A 16,873-nucleotide genomic window follows, 5' to 3' on the forward strand; every position below is an offset into this window, starting at 1 on the left:
CTTTGCTTGGCTTCCATCTTTAAGCAAGTAAAATTGAGTGGTTTTAGTCCAAGGAATTCATAATTCCCCCTTTGTTGATTTCAATGAATCTCTGACATCTGTGTTGTGATCATTAGGAAACCATGTTTTGGGGACTGTGGGTTTGAATTTTTAAACTTTCAATTAGGATGCACTAAAATTGGGATTAGAGAAACAAAGGAATTTTTCCAGAGCTTTTTTTTTTTTAACATCGAAGTTAAATTTCAGAATGGGAAATGTCTTCTTGAAAAGCCCAAAAGAATCATAAAGTCAGCTCTAGCAGCATGTTAAATGGATAGGCCACAGGCCTAGGAATCAGAGGACCTAGGTTCTTCCTGGCTCTACCACTTGTCTGCTCTGTGTGAACTTGGGGAAGTCTCTTCACTTCTCTGTGCCTCTGGTAACTTATCTGAAAAATGAGGATTAAGATTGTGAGCCCCGTGTAGGGCAAGGACTGTGTTCTATCGGATTAGTTTACATCTACCCCAACACCTAGTACAGTCCCTGGCATATAATAAGTGCTTAACAAATTCCATAAAACCCCCCCCCAAAAGCCTCTAGGTTACTTAGGGGAGGTCAATTATCCCTTTCCCTTTCTCCTTTCTGTAGCTTCAGGGCACTTCAGCTCTCTCCCTCTTCAAAACTCCCTGAAATCCCACCACCTCCAGGAAGCCATTCTTAATGAATTCCTTTCATTCCCGATAGCCCCCTCGGTACTAAGATAACTGCACGTCCTTATTAGCATTTATGTATATCTAGTGGTGGACTTTCCCAATGTAAATGATTGATAAGCCTCGGTCCAGCCAGAAAGAGTTTGAGATCCAGGATCTGTGTAAAAGAATTAACTATGCTGCTGATATAACAATTACAACAAGAAATAATTATAATAATAACAGTAATTGGAATATTTGCTAAGTGCTTACTATCTACCAAGCACCGATTCTGTGCCATAGTTCCTTTGATCGGCAGGTGGTTGCCAGAGTTGCCATTGTGGTCTTCTGGGTCCTCATTAGTCAGTTGTTCGTCAGGATTCCTGGAAGATACTGCTCTTGGTGGTTCTTAGGTCGTCATGGGGTGACTGTGAGCCCCATGTGGGACTTGTACCTACCCCAGATTTAGAACAGTGCTTGGCACACAGTAAGCACTCAACAAATACCATTCAGAAAGATGTAACAGTCTATAAATTAGTCATTTAGCTATTTCATCCTACCATACTTCTGCTATTAGAAGTTGTATTCTTGTTCCTCTCCTATTCGCGCTATTTGGGAATCGTTTGTGTCTACCTGTCTTCCCCATTAGAATGTAAGCTTCTTGAGTGCAGGGACTATGTCTTCTGCTTATAATTATACTCTGTCAAACATTTGGAAGTGTCCTCCAAGAAAGTAGATACCCAGTAAATGTTATCTATGGTCGACTGACTTCAGAACCATCATTCTTTAGTCTGCCTCACCTGCTGCGAGATAGCAAAACCGTCTTAAAAAGTTAAGAAATGTGGGATTATAAGGAGCAGCATGACCTAGTGGAACGAGCATGGGCTGTGAGTCAGAAAATGTGGGTTTTAAACTCCGATCCATCACCTGACTGAAGTGTGACCTCGGGCACGGCAACTTCTCCCTGCTTCAGTTACCTCATCTGTAAACTGGGAATCCTCTTCCCTCCACTTTAGTCTGTGAGTCCCAGGTAGGACAGGGACTGTTGTCCAACCTGAGTATTTTCTATCTCTCCCAGTTTTTATTACAGTGCTTGGCACATAATAAGCACTTAACAAGTGTCATTAAGAAAAAAAAATGATCACTGAAAAACAATAGTCCTGCAGAGAGGGTTTCAACTTTCCAGGGCCTTGTCATGGGGAATCCGTACATTTGGAATGTTTGTGGAGAGAATTCCATTTCCCAGGTTCAAGGCTCTCAGGATTGAATACTTACCCGTAGGAGGAACACAAAACCCAGGAGTCCCTCACTGAGTCAAGCAGGTTGGTGACTTTGATGCCTTCTTCTTGGATGTAAAATTAGGAAGAGTTCCTTCTCTTCCACGACTCCCTGCTTTGTGAGGAAAGGGTACTGTGTCCTGGATTGCTATCGGGGAGAGAGCGAGTGAGAGAGAGAGGGAGAGAGAACAGTTTTCCCTACTTCCTTACATGGCAGGCTTTGTGTGCTCCATGAAGAACCGTGCTCTGAGCACAGGGACCAGGTGGGGCTGATAGAACCGCGATAAAAACCCACACAAAAAGGCCCCTGTATGGCTGAATGGGATTCCAGTGTAGCTCTTTAATTTCATCTCTTGGAAATGTTTCTCCTCTTTTCAACCAGCCGCCTTTATCTTAACTCCCGATCTGAGCCAAGCAGCAGCCTTTCAAATTGAACAAACCAGGTTTCAAATAGGCTCTTCTGCCTGTGACAAGATGTACCTCATTTTCTCGGCCAGCCCTCAGCAAGGTCACACCTTTTTAATTTATTTTCTGTAAGAAAAATCGAGTTGCGTGAGAGAACAAGGGCCAGATCTAGTTAGAGGTCATTCCTTCAGCTAGTCACTGAGTTGAGTGGGATTAAAGTCTGTTAATATCCCGGCTCTCACCTGGTGGGACACCATTCAAATTTTGGCCCTGTGTTTACAGAGAGGGTAGGGGAAATCCTTTGGTTAATTGTCTTGCCATTACCAAAAGAGTGTAGTTTCACCCCTTGGCTGTGGGGTTAAAAGAGATTCCTAAATACTCGACGCTAAGGAAGGACCCTAGCGAATAGTCCTAAAGAAGGGAAACAGTGAGGCCTAATGGAAAGAGCACGGGCCTGAGAGTCAGAGGATCTGGGTTCTAATTCTGGTTCTGCCACTTTCCTGTTGGATAGTTTTGGGCAAAGTCACTTCTCTGGACCTCAGTTTCCTCATCTGTAAAATGGGAATTTAATACCCGTTACCCCTCCTTCTTAGACTGTGAGTCTCCTGAGGAACAGGACTTGGTCCAACCCGATTAGTTTGGACAAATCCCAGACCTTAGCAGAATGCTGTGGCACATAGTATTAAAATGATATCAGCATTATTATGGAGTTTTCCTGTAGAACTGTGTCTGTCTGTCCTCCCCTATTTGAGTGTAAGCAGTCAGAGGGTAGGGATTGTGTAGCTTGCTTCTGTCATGCTTTAGACCTCTCCGCGCCACTAAAACTATTCTCTTTACTCCCTAATGACGTCCGTATAACCGAATCCAAAGGACTTTACTTTGTCCTAAATCCTTCTGGACCACCCAAATACTTTGGACACTGTGGACCACTCCCTTCACCTCGAAATACTAAAAGGTCTCAAGCATGACGTAGTGGCTAGAGCACGGCCTGGGTGTCAGAAATTCATGGGTTCTAATCCTTGCTCCGCCACTTGCCTGTTGTGTGGCACTTTGCTTCTCTGTGTTTCGGTTACCTCATCTGGAAAATGGGGATTGACCCTGTGAGCCCCACATGGGACAGGGACCGGGTCCAACCCAATTTGCTTGTACCCACCACCGTGTTGAGTACAGTTCCTGGCACATAGTATGGGCTTAGCGAATACCACAATTATTATTATCATCTAGGTCTCCTCTTATCTCGCTGACTTCTCGTCAGCTTCATCTGCTGGCCTCACAGCCTCTCATCCTCTGAACCTTGGGGTATACCCCCAGGCTCTTTTCTGGGTTTCTTACTCTTCTCACTCTCCATTCACTCTCTTGAGGCACTTGTCTGATCACATGACTTCAGCAACCCCCCTCTTGGTGGCTGACTCCCAGATCTATCCCTTTAATCCTGACCATCCATCCGACTAGGAATCCCTCATCTCCTCTTGCCTTCAGGACATCTCCACGCGGGAGCCCCTCTGACACTTCAAACTCAATACGTCCAGAAGCAGAACCACTCATCTTTCCGGCTAAACCCACTCCTTCTAACTTTCCCAACTCAGTCGATAAAATCACCACCTCTCCCTGCCCCAGAGAGCTGCAGTCTTGGTGTCATCCTGGATTCCTCAATGACTTTCAACTCTCCCAATCCATTCTGCTACCAGATCCTGCCACTTCTGTCTACCCAACATCTTCTGGATCCACCTCTTCATCCTTTCTCAAACATCTGCCACCCTGGTATATAGGCCTTTGTGTATATTAGTTGAAGTAATAAGCACTCAATGAATACAACCGATCGATTGATCGCTGGGAGTGGAATTAACAGTAGAAGTATAGTGCCTTCCTATAGTTGTAACAGCAGCAGTAATATACTGCCTGACTTGACTAATGCCTCACCCTCCTTGCTGGTCTCCCTGCCTCCAGCCTTCCCCGGCTCCTTTTTTTATGGTATTTGTTGAGTACTCACTACGTGCCAAGCACTGTTATAAGCCCCAGGGTAGATGCAAGTTAAGCAGGTCAGACACAGTCCCCGTCCCACAGGAAACTTACTGGCTAAGTAGGTGTTGGAGCCTCATTTTGCTGATGGGGAAACTGAGGCCCAGAGAAATTAAGCCACTCGCCCAAGGTCACACAGCAGAAAAGTGGTGGATTCGGGATTCGAACTCATGCCCTTTTGGCCTGCAGGCCCGTGCTCTATCCAAGACACCAAGCTGCTTCGTACTGCTATCACTTCTACGTGAGGAGAAGCGGCTCAGCCTAGTGGATGAAGCACAGGCCTGGGAGTCAGAAGGACCTGGGTTCTAATCCCAGCTCTGCCACTTGCCAGCTGTGCGGCCTTGAGCAAGTCTCTTCACTTATCTGGGCCTCGATTACCTCATTGGTAAAATGGGGATTAAGACTGTGAGCCCCATGTGGGACAAGGACTGTGTCTGACCTGATTAGCTTGGTATCTACTCTAGTGCTTAATACAGTGCCCGGCACATAGTAAGCACTTAACAATTAACATATTACTACTATCATCCTACTAATAAACCATAATAGTACTGACACCCCAGGGAGAGGGCCACCATCCAGTGCGCGCATAATGCTTTGTGACCCAGAAGGCAGGGCTGGGATTGGAGGCGGGCCCCGAAGTATCGGCTTCTCTAATGCTTCTCCGCCCATGGTAGAGCTCGAATTCGAACTTGGGACTCCTGACTCCCGACCCATACTCTTTCCACCAAGCCACACCGCTCTGAAGGCTGATTAGGCCAGGCCGCCCGATCTGCACCATTCCAGCTGGCAGCCAAAAGGAGGGAAATGGAAGCCATCGAGGACATTATCAACCAGCTGGAGACCAGTTAAATGCTTCACTAGTATTAGTCTAGAACCGCATTAAAATGCCCTCCCAAGTTGGCTAGCAATTCCTAGCTGTTCTTGAAGCTTTTCTGGCAATTTATGGTTTTTAAGTTTTTTCTTCTTCCTGCTGTAGATAGCGGTAAAGAGACAACGAGCAGCCACCCACACATATACGTACACCCAAGGCATGCCACGAACAGCACTGAGACAATAAATATGCACATAGTCTGTGTAATTAATCTCTTGTCCCTGGGAAACCGGTATAAAACAGTGAGCTAGCGGCAACCTCCGTGCCGGAATTAATCGCTTGTTAGAGTGCTCGTCAATACGAATCCAATTGCCCCGATCTGGTGTAAACTGGGCTGGGTTTCAAAGAGCCAGTAATATGGGGCCTTGGCTAGTGTTTGGGATTAAAACCAGCCTTCCTCCCTCTGACTACCGTGTACGGTGGGATACTTTATTGTATTTCACTGAAACAATTTTTGCTCTCGATGCCAAAGAGAAGCCCGTATGAGCCTCTGGTGTACAATGAGTCTCTGAGCCTTGGGTAGTAATTATGATGCCTAATGTTGTAAATGGCTGCCGTGCTCTTAAGCCACGCCTGCCAACTCACGTTACTGTGTCGAACTATCACGTCTCATATTACTCCGCAAAAACCGTTCTGTCGGCAGGGTCAGGTTCAAAATGGCACCAGTCGTTCATTCATTCATACTCACTGAGCGCTTACTGTGTACAGAACACTGTACTAAGCACTTGGGAGAGTACAATATAACAGACACGTTCCCTGCCCACAGCGAGCTTACAGTCTAGAGGGGCAGACAGACATTAATATGAATAAATAAATTACAGATATGGACAGACGTGTACTAAGGCCTTGGGAGGGTACACTATAGCAGAGTTGATAGACACATTTCCTGCCCACAGTTTGGGATTTCAAGTACAGGCATTCCATGGAGTTAGAGAATAGAAAACTCCACCTTTTTGTTTTGTGACCTCTCTGAAGATGACATTTAACGGTTACACACTAACTATAGTATGGTATGTATTAGGTGTCTACTGTAATAATAATAATAATAATGATGGCACTTGTTAAGCACTCACTATGTGCAAAGCACTGTTTGAAGCGTTGGACTAAGCCCTTAGGAAAGTACAACAGAAACAACAGACACACTCCCTGCAAACAAAGAGCTTATAATCACCAATCATACAGAATTTCTTCTAGGTCCTATCCTCACCAACCAACAGAAAGTAAGCACTCAAACAGCTCGTCTCATCCTACCTCACCTCGCTGATCTCTTACGACAGCTCAGCTCACACACTCTGCTCCTCTTGCAGCAGCTTACCTCTCTTGTCTTATGCTGTTGAGTCGTCTCCGACCCACAGCGACTCCACAGACACATCTCTCCCAGAATGCCCCGTCTCCATCTGCCATCGTTCTGGTTGTGTAGCCAAACGGTTTGCTCGGTAAAAATAGGGAAGTGGTTCACCACTGCCTTCTTCTGAGCAGTAAACTTGAGTCTCCACCCTCAACTCCTTCCCATACTGCTGCTGCCCAGCACGGGTGAGTTTTGACTTGTAGCAGATTGCTTTCCATTCGCTAGCCACTGGCCAAGCTAGGAATGGAATGGGTAGGCCTCTGCTTGACTCTCCCTCTGGTAGCCAAGACCGGTAGAGTACTGGAAACTCTCCAAGTATGATCTAGAGAGGAGAACAGCTTAGTCACTGTGCCCCAATCTCAACCCCTTTTCCATGTCCTCATGGGAAATCAGGTTGGACACAAACCCTGTCCCATGGGGGGTTCAGTCTCAATCCTCATTTTACAGGTGAGGTAACTGAGGCACAGAGAAATGAAATGACTTGCCCAGCGTCACCTAAGGGACAAGTGGTGGAGCCGGAATTAGAATCCATGACCTTCTGACTCCCAGGCCCATGTTCTATCCACTACACCGTGTCCTCCTCCATATACACCAGACCACCACCCTCTCCTCCAAGATGCCTTCCCTGATTAAGCCCACGTTTCCCCAGCTCGTTCTCCCTTCTGTATTGCATAAGCTGTTGGATCTGTGACCTTTGAACATTTGTTATTCACCCCACCCCCACCCTCACAGCACTTACGTACATATCTTTAAATTAGATATTATAAATTACTTATTTGTTCATATAAACATCTGTCTCCCCCCTCTAGACTGTGAGCTGATAATGGACAAGGGACATCTATGCTAATTCTGTTGTATTGTACTCTCCCAAGCGCTTGATACAGTGCTCTGCGCTTACTAAGTGCTCAATAAATACCATTTATTGATTGATTGTCATTCCCATCTTCCTCCTTGGGAGGGAGAGTGGAGGAGGCGGAAGCAGAAGTTTGATGGAAGATGGGATGGAAATGAATCCCAAGAAGCTCTTTGGCCATCTGGTTGCAAAGCCTCATGACAGCTTTGGATTTTGGTGATCACCTTGCATAATTTTTAGGGAGGAAAACTTTTCCGCCCTCATATGCATTTATTTGCATTTAAATTTGAAGTTGAAATTAAGGCTTTTAGAAACTTTTAATTTCTGTTTAATTATGAGAATTTATCTGCGGGGTGTATATCTGATTTAAAAAAGAATAATTAAAATTAAGTATGGCTGCAGTGATTTTCCACAGTTTCTCTGACTGTCCTCTAGGAATTAATAGTAAATTATTGATGACCGGAGGCATTCTATATGTAAATTCCCACAAGAATAGCATTTTCTTATAGGGAAATTTAGCTCCAAAGCTTGCATTGCTGGTTTGAACATCAGGAGCTAATAAACGCCTTGGTTGTTACCATTACTTCTCTTAATGTCCTCAATTAAATGATTTAAAATAGAACAATAGATAGGCAAGATCAATTAATTTTATAAGATGATCAAAGGAATGTAGTTCTGCATTGTGAAAGCTGTAAATGTGATAATTGTTTTATCAGACCGGAAAATAACGGGAAGTGGCTTAAACCGGATTCACTTCTGCTCAGGGGCTTTTTTATTTGTGACTAGTCAAATTGTTGCTTTTGTTAGGTAGAGTTTTATGATCTCAAAAGTTGATCGTACAATCTCTTCCGACTGTGTTGAAGCTGTGTCGAGGGTGCAGCGGCCTAATGGAAAGAGCACGAGCCTGGGAGTCACATATAATTATCGTACATATTGAGTGCTTACTGTGTGCAAAGCACTGTACTAAGTGCTTGGGAGAATACAATATTAAATCAGACACATTCCCTGCCCACAACAAGCTCACAGTCTAGAGTGGAGACAGATAGGAATATAAGTAAAAAGATAAATATATTAATAAATAAATTACAAATATATACAGATATACAGACCGCTTGATCTACCAGTTGCTTGCTCCTTGACTTTGGCAAGTCACTTACTTCTCTGTGCCTCAGTTTCCTCATCTGTAAAATGGACATTCAATACCTGTTGTTGTTTTTAAAATGGTATTTGTCAGCTCCAACCACTGACCTGATCATCAGCACTGTCTCTCCCTTTCACTCCCAGACTTTGACACATATACAGAGCTCTGTTTACAGTCCCATTGCTGAGCCCCGAGACCACTCGAAATTACAGATTAAGCTGGGAATCAAACCACTTAGTTAGAGATTTTCCTTCTAAAGCTCACTCGTGGTATGAATCTATTACATCTCTTTTAGCAAGACTGGAATAATTCCAGAATGGGTTCCAGGACTGATCCATCTCGTCGGGGCCCCATGAGACCCAAAGGGTCTCATTACTCCATGCAGTTTGGGATTCCGTCAAGGGCATTTTCCCAGCATCGTTCTGAAGTCCCTCCTCTGCCCTGAGTAGCAGGGTGGAGCAGGCCACTGGGTGATTCTACGGGGCTCCACATTATGTGTTTCACAAGAAATTTCTCCCATCTCACACTGGGTCTCTCTCACTTGCGACCCTGAGGCCTGGAACACCCTCCCTCTTCAGAGCTGACAAATGATCACTCTCCAGCCTTCAAAACCTTATTGAAGGCACATCTTCTTCAGGAAGCCTTCCCTGACTAGGCCCTTATATCCTCTTCTCCCTCTCCCTTCTGCATCACCCTTGCACTCGGATTTTCACCCTTTATTTACCTTTCCCTCAGCCCCACTGTATTTATGCATCTATCCATACTTTATGTATTTATATTAATGTCTGTCTCCCCCTCTAGACGGTAAGTTTGTTTGGGCAGGGAACTTGTCTACCATCTCTGTTAATTGTTATATTGTACTCTCCTAAATATTTAGTTCACACAGTAAGAGCTCCTTACCCAGGAAACACTCAATAAATATGATTGATAATTCTAATAATGTTAATATTAATAATGGTAATTGGTTAAGTGCTTACTATGTGCCAAGCACTGCACTAAATGCTGGGATAGATTCACTGTAGCCAGATTAGACACAGCTTCTATTCCACGTAGGGTTTACAGTCTAAGAAAGAGAAAGAATGCTTATTAATTCCATATTTTACAGATGAGGAAGTTGAACCATAGAGAAGTTGCAACTTGCTCAAAGTCACAGAGCAGGCCAACAGTGGAGCCTGGATTAGATCATTAGTAAAATGAGAAGGTGTGGGGTCTACTGGAAAGAGGACCTGGATTCTAATCGCACTTGTCTGCTGTATGATCTTGGGCAAGTCACTCGACTTCTCTGTGCCTCATTTCCCTCATCTGCAAATGGGATTCCATACCTGTTCTCCCTTCTACTTAGACTTTGAGCACCATGAGGGACATGATTATCTTAAATATCCCCCAACACTTAATACAGTGCTTGGCACATACTAAGCGATTAACAAATACCACAATTATTGTCCCTAAACGTTGCAGGGTAACAGTATTTATAGATTGATCGCAAAGCTCCTCATACTTAGAGTCTCGGTACCATAAATAAGATTTAGTTCATAGGAATGGGAGAGCTGACTGGAACTTTCAGTTGCTGCGATTGCTTGCAACCCAATTGAGCTTTCTGATAAAGGGGTCAGTTGCATGTACAGGTCATTCCTTCGACTCCAGAATGTGTTTGAGCTAAGTGTAATTCCATTTGTGCTATTACATAATTAAATTGGGACTCGCTTTGTGCTTTTTAAAAGATTATGGGACCATATGTAGTTTGTAACAGGGTCCGCTTTGGAAATCCTTCTCGTTCTCGTGATTCCTTTCTGTTAGGTTGGTGAAGGTTTTTCTTAAAAATCAGAATTAAATGTTGCCTACAGTTCATGAATGGATACATTCTGGGTGTTTTCCTATAAAATGTCAATTGAACTGTAAAGGATCTGGGAACCCCAAAAGGTATTTACATCAATTAAATGGTATTTATAATAATTACGATGGTATTTGTTAAGCGTTCTTTATAAGTTCCGGGGTAGATGCAAGATAATCAGGTAGGTCACAGTCCCTGTACCATGAGGGGCTCATAATTTTAATCCCCATTTTACAGATGAGGTAGTTGAGGGACAAAGAAGTGAAGTGACTTGCCCACGTCACGCACCAGACAAGTGGTGCCACCGGGATTAGAACCCAAGTCCTTCTGACTCCCAGGCCTATGTTCTTTCCACTAGGTCATGAAGTGTTTTCTATAACCCAAATGTTACCCTAAATGATAGGAGATAGATTGGACACAGTCACTTTCCCACATCAGGCCATGGTCTAAAAGGGAGGACAAACAGGTATTTTATCACCATTTTACAGATGAGGGAACTGAGGTACAGAGATGATTAGTGACTTGCTCGAGGCCACAGAGCTGGCAGGCCAGTTCTGCTGACTCCTAGGTCCGTGTTCTTTCCACTAGACCATACCAATAGGTGAGCCTCAGGGGTACACTAAAACTGAAGAACAGGCTTTTAAAAAATCAGATCAGGATTTTAATTTGCTTTTCTCAAAGTGCCTTATGAAGACTGCAGCATAAATGATTTAATTTGCAAATGGCACAGCTGATGTTGAAAATAAGTTGTTAGGAAACATCATATGTTAGGGACCATGAATACTATAACAATATCTATTGCAAAAGCATTATTGTAAGAAGGAATTCATTGAGGAAACCACATTTATTGAAGCCCTATTTCATAGGGAAGTGATCTTAGAGCCATAAATTAAATCAGTAGATCATTTTTATAGCTATTAATATTAGTCTGTACTAAAGGGCAAATGGATTTAAATTTACCATTTAATAGCATTCCCAGGCATTTAATGAGTAAAACACTATATGTAGAGTGCCAAAACTATTCACCTTGAAAGTTAAACTGCAGTCTGCCTCTTCAGCAGGCTGTAGTGCAATGAATTTCAACAATAAAGTGCATTAGATGCTGAATCAGATTGGAATCATTCGCTAGTACTTCAGTTAATATTCCAGTTGTTAGATTCTCTTTAGAGACCAGAACAAAGAAGATCTGAGTTGGAAGGTGAGATAAATGAGCCTTTAAGTATCAGTTTAAAGAATGATTCCTGTCAACCGAAGCAATAACTTCAACTAAAATTGTTTTTGTTTTAAGTAAAACCCTGGTGTGAGAACCTCAATGTGACAGAAGAGCAAAATCAGACTTAAACCAGTTAAAAGCAAAGTGGAGCATTACATTTGGAGTGAATTGGGGCAGTGTGAAGAGCTCATTTTAGGATTTTGCTTAACCTTTCTAGGTAGTCTATTTGTGGTAATAGTTGTCAGAGTAGAAACCCACTGAATCTGCTTGGTGCAGTCCTAGAGCACATAACAACAATAATAATAATAATAAACTGTAAACTCATTGCAGGCAGGGAACATATCTACCAAATATGTTAATTTCATTCAATAGTATTTATTGAGCGCTTACTATGTGCAGAGCACTGTACTAAGCGCTTGGGATGAACAAGTCGGCAACAGATAGAGACAGTCCCTGCCGTTTGACGGGCTTACGGTCTAATCGGGGGAGACGGACAGACGAGAACAGTGGCACTAAACAGCGTCAAGGGGAAGAACATCTCGTAAAAACCGATGGCAACTAAATAGAATCGAGGCGATGTACAATTCATTAACAAAATAAATAGGGTAACGAAAATATATACAGTTGAGCGGACGAGTACAGTGCTGTGGGGATGGGAAGGGAGAGGTGGAGGAGCAGAGGGAAAAGGGGAAAATGAGGCTTTAGCTGCGGAGAGGTAAAGGGGGGATGGCAGAGGGAGTAGAGGGGGAAGAGGAGCTCAGTCTGGGAACGCCTCTTGGAGGAGGTGATTTTTAAGTAGGGTTTTGAAGAGGGAAAGAGAATCAGTTTGGCGGAGGTGAGGAGGGAGGGCGTTCCGGGACCGCGGGAGGACGTGACCCGGGGGTCGACGGCGGGATAGGCGAGACCGAGGGACGGCGAGGAGGTGGGCGGCGGAGGAGCGGAGCGTGCGGGGTGGGCGGTAGAAAGAGAGAAGGGAGGAGAGGTAGGAAGGGGCGAGGTGATGGACAGCCTCGAAGCCTAGAGTGAGGAGTTTTTGTTTGGAGCGGAGGTCGATAGGCAACCACTGGAGTTGTTTAAGAAGGGGAGTGACATGCCCAGATCGTTTCTGCGGGAAGATGAGCCGGGCAGCGGAGTGAAGAATAGACCGGAGCGGGGCGAGAGAGGAGGAAGGGAGGTCAGAGAGAAGGCTGACACGGTAGTCTAGCTGGGATATAACGAGAGCCCGTAACAGTAAGGTAGCCGTTTGGGTGGAGAGGAGAGGGCGGATCTTGGTACTCTCTCAAGTGCTTTTCATTCATTCATTCATTCAATAGTATTTATTGAGCGCTTACTATGTGCAGAGCACTGTACTAAGCGCTTGAGATGAACAAGTCGGCAACAGATAGAGACGGTCCCTGCCGTTTGACGGGCTTACAGTCTAATCGGGGGAGATGGACAGACAAGAACAATGGCAATAAATAGAGTCAAGGGGAAGAACATCTCGTAAAAACGATGGTGACTAAATAGAATCGAGGCGATGTACAATTCATTAACAAAATAAATAGGGTAATGGAAATATATACAGTTGAGCGGACGAGTACAGTGCTGTGGGGAGGGGAAGGGAGAGGTGGAGGAGCAGAGGGAAAAGGGGAAAAAGAGGGTTTAGCTGCGGAGAGGTAAAGGGGGGGGTGGTAGAGGGAGTAGAGGGAGAAGAGGGAGAAGTGCTTAGCACAGTGCTCTGCATGGAGTAAGCCCTGAATAAATATGACTGATTGATTGATTGATAATAATTGTGGCATATTTTCAGTGCTCATTATATATCAAGCTAAGTTGCTCTGATAGATACAATCCAATCAGAACAGACAAAGTCCCTTCCCATATGGGCCTCACAGCTCTAAGGGGCAAGGAGAAAAAATATTTAATCTCCATTTTCCAGCTACAGGCAGAACTGGAACTGGAACCAGTCTCCCCCGCTAGACTATAAGTTCCTTGTGGCCAGGGAACATGTTTACCAAATCTGTAAACTTTGGTTTATTGAACTCTCCCAAGCACTTAGTTTCCCGCTGGACAGAATTGAAGTTTTCCCACCAAACTGTCCACATCCCTCTTGCCTTTAAACTAGCTCTTTAGCTCTGCTCTGCCAGATGTGGATCTCTGCATTTTTGGCAGCTAAATTAATTCCCACTTTTTGGAGAGTGGGATTACATTAGTGTGTCTCATTTCACTAAAGAAGTCTATACTCTCTTTTTCTTTTCTCTCCTCTCTCTTCCTCCCTCTACTCCCATGGCACCCTTGCCGGCTTCTCACTTTTTACCCGCTCATTTTGCTCATGTGGACTGGCTAGTCTGAGCCACCCTTTTCTGCACCCCCTTGGCCTTGACTGCTTCGGTGAGCATGTTTAGCCTCGGTCTGTGTCTACCCTCTCGGGGCCACACCTGGAGCGTTTCCAGTACTCTACCAGGCTTGACTACGGGAGGGAGAGTCGCGCAGAGGCATATCCATTCCATTCCTAGCTTGGCCAGTGGTTAGGGAGTGGAAGGCAACTTGCTACAAGTCAAGACTCCCCTATGCTGGGCAGCGGTGGCACGAGAGAGAGTCGAGGACGGTGACTCAGTTTACTGCACGGAAAGAGGCATTGGTAAACCACTTCCGTATTTTTACCAAGGAAACTCTATGGCTACGCTACCAGAATGACGGCAGATGGAGGTGGGGTGTTCTGGGAGAGATATGTCCATGGTGTTGCTATGGGTTGGAGACGACTCGACAGCGAAAGACAAAATCTTGTGTCCTCTATTACTCTTGCTTTGCTCTCCCACCTTCTCTTCCTGCTTTTCCTCCTTCCTGAGTCCTCCCTTCCTCTCCCTCTTCTCCTCTTCTGGTGCATAACTCTTGTGTTAATTTGCTCTGATAATAATAACGGTGGTATTTTTTAACTGCTCACTATGTGTCAAGTCCTGTTCTAAGTGCTGGGGTAGATACAAGGTAATCAGATTGGACACAGTACCTGTCCCACATGGGGCTCACAGTCTTAATCCCCATTGGACAGATGAGGTAACTGAGGCCCAGAAAAGTGAAACGACTTGCCCAAGTCACAGGAAACAAGTGGCAGACCCGGGATTAGGACCCATTCCCACGGTCTATCCACTATGCCATGCTGCTCCTCTAAACTTGCTATCCACTTCCCCATCTGCTTCAAAGGTTTTCCTCCCTGTGGTTTGATTCCAATTCCTTCCACCTCTCCCCTGACAGTCCTGCCAGAAGAAACTCTGCTTCTCTATTCCTCTTGTCATCTAAGTTCTCCTCCAGCATTTTCTCCCTGGCTCTGCCTCATTCCTCTCTGCTTCAGCTGCTTTCACTGCCTTGGTTGCCTGTTCTTCTCCACTTAAGTGTCTCCTATAAGCTTCTCTCAGTTTTCTCTCCCTGAACTTCTTGCTCAGCTCCCTCTGCAACTATCTCCTCTCCTGCTTCTCATCTTCTTTCAGCAGGTAACCACAGACATGCTGGGAAATCCCGGATGGACGCAGAATAGTGCTATTGCTATGAATCATTCTCCGGAGACCTTATATTTAATTATGACAAACTATGCAACCATCGAGTCTCTACCTAGGTAGAGCAATGAGGCCTAGTGGAAGAGAGCACACGCTTGGGAACCAGAGGACTGGGGTTCTAATCCCAGTCTTCCACTTGTCTTCTGTGTGACATTGGGCAAGTCACTTACCTGCTCTGTGCCTCAGTTACCGCATCCGTATAAATCAATCATACTTATTGAGCACTTACCTTGTGTAGAGCATTGTACTGAGTGCTTGGGAGAGTACAATATAGCAATATAACAGAGTTAAAAGGGGGATAACATTCCTAATCTCCCTCTCTCTCATACTGTGAACCCCGTTTAACAGTTACTACTAGTCTTATTAGCCTTACCTCATCAGACAATAAACTGCCCCAAGTGGACTCCTTCAATTTTCAAAATTTCGTACGTTCCAGCTCAAGGAGATGATTAAACCAGGCATCTGCAGCCAGCAGGAATTTTAACTCCAACCCTATCCCGCCTCTTTCAAAAAATGGCTTAGTCTCCTCTCTTCCAGTTCCCTGTGACAAGAGACTGATGCATTTTGAATGAAGAGCCATGACTGTCCTTAGCTGTTCTTTTCTGAGACTATGGCTCCCCCTTTCCGTTTAGGAGAACAACTCATTTCTGCAAAGCCCCTGATTACTGATACATTCCAGAGCAAGCAGGATGTCTTACCCAAAGGGTGAGGGCACCGGAGAGTCGGCTGCTTTTCAGGTCTCAGAGATAATCGGTTCTTTGACCTCCGACTGCACCCGTTGGCTCTATAAATTACCTCCCAGTGGGTGCCCCCGGACACAGGGGAGGTGGGTGAAAGAGTGTGCGTGACTCCGTGCACCCCCTCACCACTTCTGCACAAACAACTCCTGCACATTTCCTTCTGGTGTTGACATACCTTTTCCCTCAGCAACTGGTGTCTGAACAATTGGCTCGCTCCAATAGCAGGCAGCTAGAAGAGGGGTACAACACCCCAGTGCCACAAGTCACATTAACCCAACATCCATCCTTAATTTATATTTATGTATGAATTTATACCCATCCTCAGAAATTAAGTTAAACTGTAGATTGCAAGTTCCTTCTCATCAGAAATTGTGACCATAACTCTATTTTATTGTACTACAGCAAGTGCTTAATACAGTGTTCTGTGCATGATAAATAATGGATAAATATCACTGATTTAAATGTAGTATGCATGTATATTCAATTATCTCTTCAGGCATATTTCATTTTGATGGATTAGTGCACTATCTGCTATATCCTAACAGCCTATCTCTCCCATTATATTCTGTTTCAGCCTCCTCACTAGTTTCCTTGCCTCCTGTTTCTACCTTCTCTAATCCATATTTCACTCTGCTGCCTGGAACATTTTTATAAAACCTTGTTCTGCACACATCTCCCTACCTCTCAAAAACCTCCCAAGGCTATCCATTCCCCTTCGGGCAAAAACTCCATATGGGCTCTCTTCCTTTTACCTGCTCACTCTCTTCTCCCACTGCACCCCAGCTCACGCTCTTCACTTCTCTCAAGATGACTTATACAGTCTGCCTTATTCTTGAGTCTTCTGCTTCCAACTCTCTATTCACACCCTTCCCACCTTCCTGGAACTCTCCCCCTTTCAAATCAAACTATCGCTCTCCCCATATTCAAAGTCCTCCTAAAATCTCACAACCTTCAGAAGGCCTTCCCTGATTAACTTTCTT

General features: G+C 44.7%; 1 non-coding gene across 1 annotated transcript; it reads right to left on the reverse strand.

Annotated features, from left to right (window-relative positions):
- Positions 1-6,783: 6,783 nt before the first annotated feature.
- On the reverse strand, positions 6,784-6,921 carry LOC114815390. Its single transcript, XR_003763153.1, has one exon. It is a non-coding gene; the product is annotated as a small nucleolar RNA SNORA7 (small nucleolar RNA).
- Positions 6,922-16,873: the final 9,952 nt, after the last annotated feature.

This window comes from Ornithorhynchus anatinus, chromosome 11 (genome assembly GCF_004115215.2).
Source record: "Ornithorhynchus anatinus isolate Pmale09 chromosome 11, mOrnAna1.pri.v4, whole genome shotgun sequence".
NCBI classification, from domain to species: Eukaryota; Metazoa; Chordata; class Mammalia; order Monotremata; family Ornithorhynchidae; genus Ornithorhynchus; species Ornithorhynchus anatinus.